The 7,416-nt window shown below is 42.1% G+C and overlaps 1 non-coding gene across 1 annotated transcript; it reads right to left on the reverse strand.

Moving 5' to 3' along the window:
* Window positions 1-6,852: 6,852 nt before the first annotated feature.
* LOC114808592 lies at window positions 6,853-6,990 on the reverse strand. Its single transcript, XR_003756438.1, has one exon. It is a non-coding gene; the product is annotated as a small nucleolar RNA SNORA7 (small nucleolar RNA).
* Between the last annotated feature and the right edge of the window lie 426 nt (window positions 6,991-7,416).

Raw genomic sequence — 7,416 nt, forward strand, 5'->3', positions numbered from 1 at the left:
AGATGTAGAAATATTCACAGGTAGTGGAATCAGAACAAATGAAATTAAGCTCATCCTCTAGACCATAAACTCTCTGTGGGCAGGGAATGTGTCTGTTTTTTGTTGTATTATAGTCTCCGAAGCTCTTAGTACAGTGCTCTGCAAACAGTAAGCACCCAATAACAATGATTGAATCAGTGAAATTAAATGCTCAATTGAATATACAGTGCTGAGGATGGGCAAAACTACAAGAGAGGGGGCAAAAGATTCTCTACCCTCTGTGATCCAATAGACCTACTCTTGCTCATCCAGAACTTCAAGGGGGAGAATTTTGGTCAATAGTAGCTATTTTTTCATTTCCTTCCATTGTCAAAATGCCTTTATTTTAAAGTTGTGGGTACAAAGAAAATGTGTGCTTATTAATTTTTCTAAGAAATTTGGAATCATATGTGTGCACTGAGTGCTTTAGACAGATAAGTGCCCATCTGAATGCCCAGAGCAAATTTTGTTTCCCTACAAGGAGGAGGCAGTCTACAAATTTGGTGTGAGAAGAGCAACTCTTCTGCTTCCATTGTTTACCTCGACTATAATTCTTGATTTTTATTTGTAAACCAAAATATTTACTGCCTAGGATGGGAAAAGGAGCAGAAGATCACTTCTGGTTCAAAAGAGTTATCGTAAAATGGTCATAAAGATATTTTTAATGACCAACCCTGTTTTTTGGCATTTATATAGCATTTCTTCATTTGAAAAATGATTTATGATCCATTTTTATTTCTAAGAATCCATAAAATGACAGACCTGAAAATTATAAATGCTCAAAATAATGCCTTTTTTCTTTCAGATGTTTTTTTACTATCTCAGTCATAAATAGACAGGAAGTCATTGTGATTCATTCATGATGCCAATAAATTCCATCCTTTTAGCAGCAGATATTTAGGGATTTCAAAATATAGTCAATGTCAGTGTATGTTAAGTTAATGCAACAATGACAGTTCAGTAATTTACACACTATTTGTTCAAAAATGCTGTAAGTCCTGTTGGTAAAATATGCATCCAATTTTGACTGGCCTTGTCGTCACATATTTCCACAAAATCTGACTTCAAAAGTTATTGCACAGAGTAGTGAAAGGACTGAAGAATAAAATAACAAAAAAGTGAGAGGAAAGATACACTCCATTTTATTTATTTTCCAAAGGCACTGTCTTGAAATTCAAATAGCAATAACAGCAGAGCTTTCCTTTGCATGATAAGACCGTGGTCTTTCTCTATTTGACATTTTGGCAACTGGAGTTGAAGTGAAAGTCAGACTCTGAAACAGGATGGAGTCTGTTTTATTGTGTCAATATTTCTTTTGTAAAAGATAGGTGTTTTATTTTCAATCCAATTTGGGGGGAAAAAATGGTAGAAGTTCCTTGCGACACTCTTCTGGGGACTGCACAAACCAAATTAAACAGACTTAGTCCCTGCTCTCAGGGAGCTTAACACTAAAGATCTACAAATGCAAGCCAGCCACACATATCAAAGGACAGACACAATGACGTTGGACGGACGTTAAGAAAAATTAATGGAATGAATGAAGACGTATGCTCCCCATTTTTGAGTTACATGCATGTTAATTTGTAATTCAATCAATTAATCAATTGGACTTATTGAGTGCTTAATGTGTGCAGAGAAGAGCATACAGTAAGAGCACATATGAGCAGAGCACATATTGTACACTTGGGAGAGTACAATATAGAGAGTACACACTGGGTACTTGGGAGGGTACAGGAGAGTTGGCAGATGGGATCCCTGGCCTCAAGGAGCCTACAGTCTGGGGGAGGGACTTCCTCATATCACTGAATTTAACCTAAGGAACTTCAGTGACACTTTTAAATGCAGAGAAAACCCCAGAGCGTCAAATGAATTTTTTTCTTCTAGTATGCATGACCCCAAAGAAATCTGTCATTTTAGTTACATCAAAGAAGTGATTTCAGTTAGCTGAAACAATGCAGGGGTTTTCACTTCATCAGATTCAAAAGTGGCTCATCTTAGGTTGAGAAGAGGGGATGCCAGTCTCTGACTAATAAACAGAGCTATTTCTCTGACTTGTTTGGGGTTGCAGATTCTGGTAAATGAGAAAATGTTTTGAGAACGTAATGATAAGAAAATGTGATTAGATAGCACGTCATGCGTGATGTGAAAATAGCATGAGACAGTCTTGCTGGGTCTAGATTTTTTGGGATTTCTGTGGGTATTCCAGCTTGGGCACAGCTGTACAAGACTTCACATAGTCTGCGATGGGGGAGGGGGGTGCGATTTGCATAAAAGGGGTGCTCGGTTGGTTTACAAAGTTGCCAGAGCAGCCTATCAATTCTACAATTCCCAAGGTGAAGGGGTTGAGCTATGTCCAAACAAGGTGCTGCCTTCCCCCTCCAGTCATGTGACACAATCTGACGCCGGTCTGGGGGTTACCCCTGCCTTGGACCACTGTTAACCACAATTTCTTCCTGTGGGATGGGCAGCCTGTGGGGATCAGCTTGGGAAAATCACGGTCGATCAGTCAATCGTTCTTAGTGAGTGCTTACTGTGTGCAGAGCACTGGACCGAGCACTTGGGAGAGTTCAATATAATGGACTCATTCTCTGCTCACAACGAGCTTACAGTCTAGAGGGGGGGACGGACATTAATAGAAATAAATGAGCTGGGCAGTGGAGGGAACAGCGTTTTCCTGCTTCCCCCACTGCAGCTGCTGCCTTGGAGCTGGGAAAATAATCTGGGACAACAGGGAAAATGTGTGCACAGTTGGCCTGGGTGCCTTCCTCTTGGGCTTCAGGGAAATTCCCGTCTCTCTCTTCCCCAGTCCTACCCCCTCCTCAGAAGGTCAGGAGACCTAATAATACAAACTATCAGGTGGATCGATCTGTAGAGATTTAAAACTGCCCTTTTGACTTATCGTCTTCAAGGATTGTGGCTGAACAACACTTCATTGAACGAAATGTGTCAACCTGTCTGGGAACCACTTCACAGACCTGGGAGGAGAGCACAAAGCCCAGGTTTGAATTGGCAGCTGCACACATCATGTCCTGCGTGGCATCTGAGGCAGGGGATGGAGGGAGGAGGGCTTGGAGGGGGATGCACCAAGGCAGGGAGTGAGCACTGTTGGGGTACTTACAGGGAGTGAGGACTGCAGGGGGATTTACAGGGATTGAGCACTGTGGGGATACAGGGAGTGAGTATTCTTGTCCAACCAGCCCCTCAGGTACCGAGTTCATCATCACTCCCGAAACCTCATGTTGAACCCAGGTGAGGTAGGATATCTGTCCCCCGCCCGATACGATGTGTGTCATTTCATGTGCTTACAGGCAAGAATTTTAATTTTGACTCTCACCCCAGAACAAAGGATGACAGAGAGGAGAATCAAGTGGAACACAAAAGGAAATTGAGAAGGGGAAATGAGGAGAGACACAAAGAGGAGAGTGGAGGGACAGATAGAGAGGAGCGGCTAAGGAGAGAGACAGGTAAAAGCAGAGAGGAAGAGAGGCAGACAAACGAAAATTGAGAGTCAAAAGGGTAGAAAAGAGTTGAAGGGATAGAATTATTGGAAGGGAAGAAAGGAAAATAAAATTACAGAAAGAGAAGGAGAATTTCTGGGTCTCATATAGCCCAGGTTAGACACAGGTTAGACCTCCGTGTATGTGTCTGTATATGTGCCCCATTTAATGCATTGGGCTTTTAAATGGGGACTGTTTTAAATAGGCTTCCCACTGTGAGCATAGATTTGAGCATGTATGATGCTATATATCTGCTGTAGTATTTTCCTAATGCACACATACACATAGAGTAACATGCAAACATGGATTTTTTTTTTTCCCCAGGGTAAAGCTTGAACAATTTCTCCTGAATTTTATTCTGTCATTTTACTCCATTTTTTTTTTATTTGATGCTCAATTTTCATCGAACACATTATGGACTTCTCTAGGGAGCAAGAAATGTGTGAGTTTTTTTTTGTTGTTGTGAACATAAAAGGCTTTGATAAATCAAAACATTTGAATGAGCGTGAGTCTAAAAAAGGGGCTCTTTTCTGTGCTGAATTTTGAAGTGAGGCTCCGTTTTTAACATGATAATATTAAAAACGAAGATCCCAAAAGACAAAAACAAATTAGTGTTTGTTGTTGCTGTGGTGCAGAGGTTTTTTTTTCCCAAAACTGTAAGCTGTTTCACAAAATGTAAATGATCCCTTCCTAAAAGCTAATCAGAAAGAAGTCAAATCTGCCTGTAGCAAATTTGAATCTTGCTAATAAGAAGTGTGAGTTGTTTATATGTCTCCAAATAACTGCCTAAACATGGATTTTTCTTCTTCCAAAAAATCAGATCTACCGCAAGTCTCTTCATGCAGTTCAAAATATGTCACTTGAAGTATAATTTGTCTCTCCCAACTCTGTGGCTAGGTGGAAGTGGGTAGCCCCATTCCCTGAAAACAAGGGCCATTGTGATCAACTCTGGTAAGTCTGAGGTGAGAAAGAAGTAAGCGGCTGAGAGCCGTTTCTATGTCCACTTCATGGGATCGAAATCTAGATGCTGAAAAGAAACTGGAAAATGTTCCTCCTTCTCCCTCCAACTTCTAACATCAATCTCGTGATGATACCTTGAATTGATTGTGTGCTTCATGTTACTTCTCTTATTTTTGTCCATGAGGAAACTGAGGTGTAGCAAGGTGAAGTGGCTTGCCCAAGATCGCACAACTAGACATTGGCGGAGCCGGCCAGTTCTCCTGCCTCACAGACCTGTTCTCTCTCCACTCCACCGAACCCCGGAAGATGGAAGTGAGAATTGTCCCTCTGAATCTCCTCTGACCCAAGAAGTGTTCTCGTTACAGCCACCCTGGCAGTACTGGACTGGAATCCTAAAGGGTTAATCAACTGGACTGGAATTCTAAAGGGTTAATCACCCGGACTGCTGGGTGACTTTGGGTAAATCACTTCACTTCTCAGTGCCTCAGTTTCCTCCTCTGTAAAATGAGGATTAAATACCCATTCTTCTGCTGCCTAAGACTGTGAGCCCCGATCTGATTAGCTTGTATGTATTCCAATGCCTACCATAGTTCACGGCACATAGTAAGCACTTACCAAGTACCATCATTATTATTTGCCATTATTAATATTATTATTGTTATTATCATTACCATTAGAAATCCAAAGAGAGCAGAAGCAAGGGAGGGAAGAATAGAGGGAAAGTATGTATTGCCAAAAGCCTATGACATTTTCATAGGTGCTTTAAAAAGTTGGATGGGGAAACATGGAATTGCTTATTTCAGCTTATTATGTAAGATTTGATCTGGCATTCCTTGCTCATTCTTAAAGTAGTTATAACAAGTCCATGCTTAATTTCTAACAAAATAGGGGTTTCACAGTAAAGTGCTCAATAAATAAGATTGAATGAATAATAGCGCAACCCTTCAGAAGACCCTAAAATGGCAAGCCCTGGTATGAATTAAGTCCTGGGCTAGGTTCAGAGTCACTAAGAACACTAAGAAAGATTGTTCTGGGGGGGAGGTTTTTTATTTTGTTTGTTTTTTCAATAAAGGAAACTTGGGGCAAGATAGGTTTTTGTAACTTCAAAACTTGTCTGCCTGGTTGGACATGCTGTCCAGTGGCCGAGAACATGGAGAAGATGTCTGTGTGATTGAATTCTGCAATCTCCTCCTCTCTTTGGGGGCAAGCACTTTGAGCACATTAGGGCAGAGTTGTCGGGTTATTGTATTATTATTGAGTTTATATTAAAAGTTAGGGGAAGGCCTTAATTTAATGGCTTTCCAGCAGGACTTAAACTGCTTTTGTGTCAGCTCCATTAAATTAAATTCTGAGAGATAGGGTGGAATAGGATATTATGATCCAATATTTGCCATTTTAAAACTCCTAGGCTAACATGTTAAACTGATTAAACACTTAAAAAAAGATCCTGGATTGGTCAAGTGTGGTATTTAGTTACATGTGGCTTTCATTTCAATGCTGGAAACTTTCAAACTGCAAATGTACACGTAACTCACCAGCCAGATCTGGCAGGACCCCAGAACATGGTACTGAGTACTGTGAGAAGTTACGAAGGCCTGGACCTTCCCTCGAGTCGTTATCATTCGATGCGGAGGAGCGGTAAATACGAGAGGGCTGTCATGGTTCATCCAGGAAGGCTTCCTAGAGGAGGTATGCTGTTGCTAGAAGTCAGAAGTTGATGGGTTCTAATCCTCAAGGAGCTGACAGTCTACTGTGTGCAGAGCACTGTACTGAGCACTTGGGAGAGGGCAGAGTTGGTAGACATGATCCCGGCCTTCAGAGTGTACTGTCTACTGTGTGCAGAAGGCTGTACTGAGCACTTGGTTGAGTACAATAGAGTGAGTAGATAGGATCCCTGCCCTCTGGGAGTTTACAACCTAGTGGGGGAGGCAGTGGCCAAGTGGAATCAGCACAGGCCTGGGAGTCAGGAGACCTGGATTCGAGATCCACTTCAGCCACTTGCCTACTGTGTAAACTTGAGGATGTCACTTCAATCTTCTGAGCATCAGTTTCTTCATCCATAAATATGGGGATCAGGTACTTGTTCTTCCTCCCTCTTAGATTATGAGCCCCATGTGGGACAAGGACCTGTGTCCGATATGATTACTCTGTATCTTGTCTTATGCTGTCAAGTCATTTCCGATCCCTAACGACTCCTTGGACACATCTCTCCCAGAATGCCCCACCTCCATCTATAATCGTTCTGGTAGTGAATCCATAGAGTCTTCCTGGTAAAAATCTGGAAGTGGTTGACCGTTGCCTCCTTCTGCACTGTAAACTTGAGTCTCTGCCCTCGATTCTCTCCCGTACCTCTGTTGTCCAGCACAGGGGAATTTTGACTTGTAGCAGATTGCTTTCCAGTCACTTGCCACTGCCCAAGCTAGGAATGGGATGGGTATGCCTCTGCTTAACTCTCCCTCCCATAGCCGAGACTGAAAAAGTAGTAGAAACTCTCCAGGTGTGATCCTGAGAGGGGATTAAACATTGTAGTTCTTACCACCGTGTTTAGCACAGTGCCTGGCATGGAGTAACATACTTCCATCATTAGGTGGCACGGAAGTGATGAATTGGCAGTTGGGAGATATAAACTGGGAAGATTAGAAATCAATCAGGGAAGACCTATTAGAGATGTGATTTCAGAATGGCTTTGAAAATGGGGAGAGCTATGGCCTGCTGGATATAAAGGGGAAAGGCATTCTAGGCATTTATTCATTCAGTCATATTTATTGGGTGCTTACTGTGTGCAGAGCACTGTACTAAGCGCTTGGGAGAGTAAAATACAACAAGAGAAACATTCCCCGTCTACAACCGGCTTAGAGTCTAGAGGGAAAGAGGGTATGAGCAAAGGGTCGGCAGCAGGAGGGAAGAGAATGAGGCACAGTGGTTAGCTTGAGAGGAATGA

The sequence above is a fragment of the Ornithorhynchus anatinus genome, chromosome X5, assembly GCF_004115215.2.
Source record: "Ornithorhynchus anatinus isolate Pmale09 chromosome X5, mOrnAna1.pri.v4, whole genome shotgun sequence".
NCBI classification, from domain to species: Eukaryota; Metazoa; Chordata; class Mammalia; order Monotremata; family Ornithorhynchidae; genus Ornithorhynchus; species Ornithorhynchus anatinus.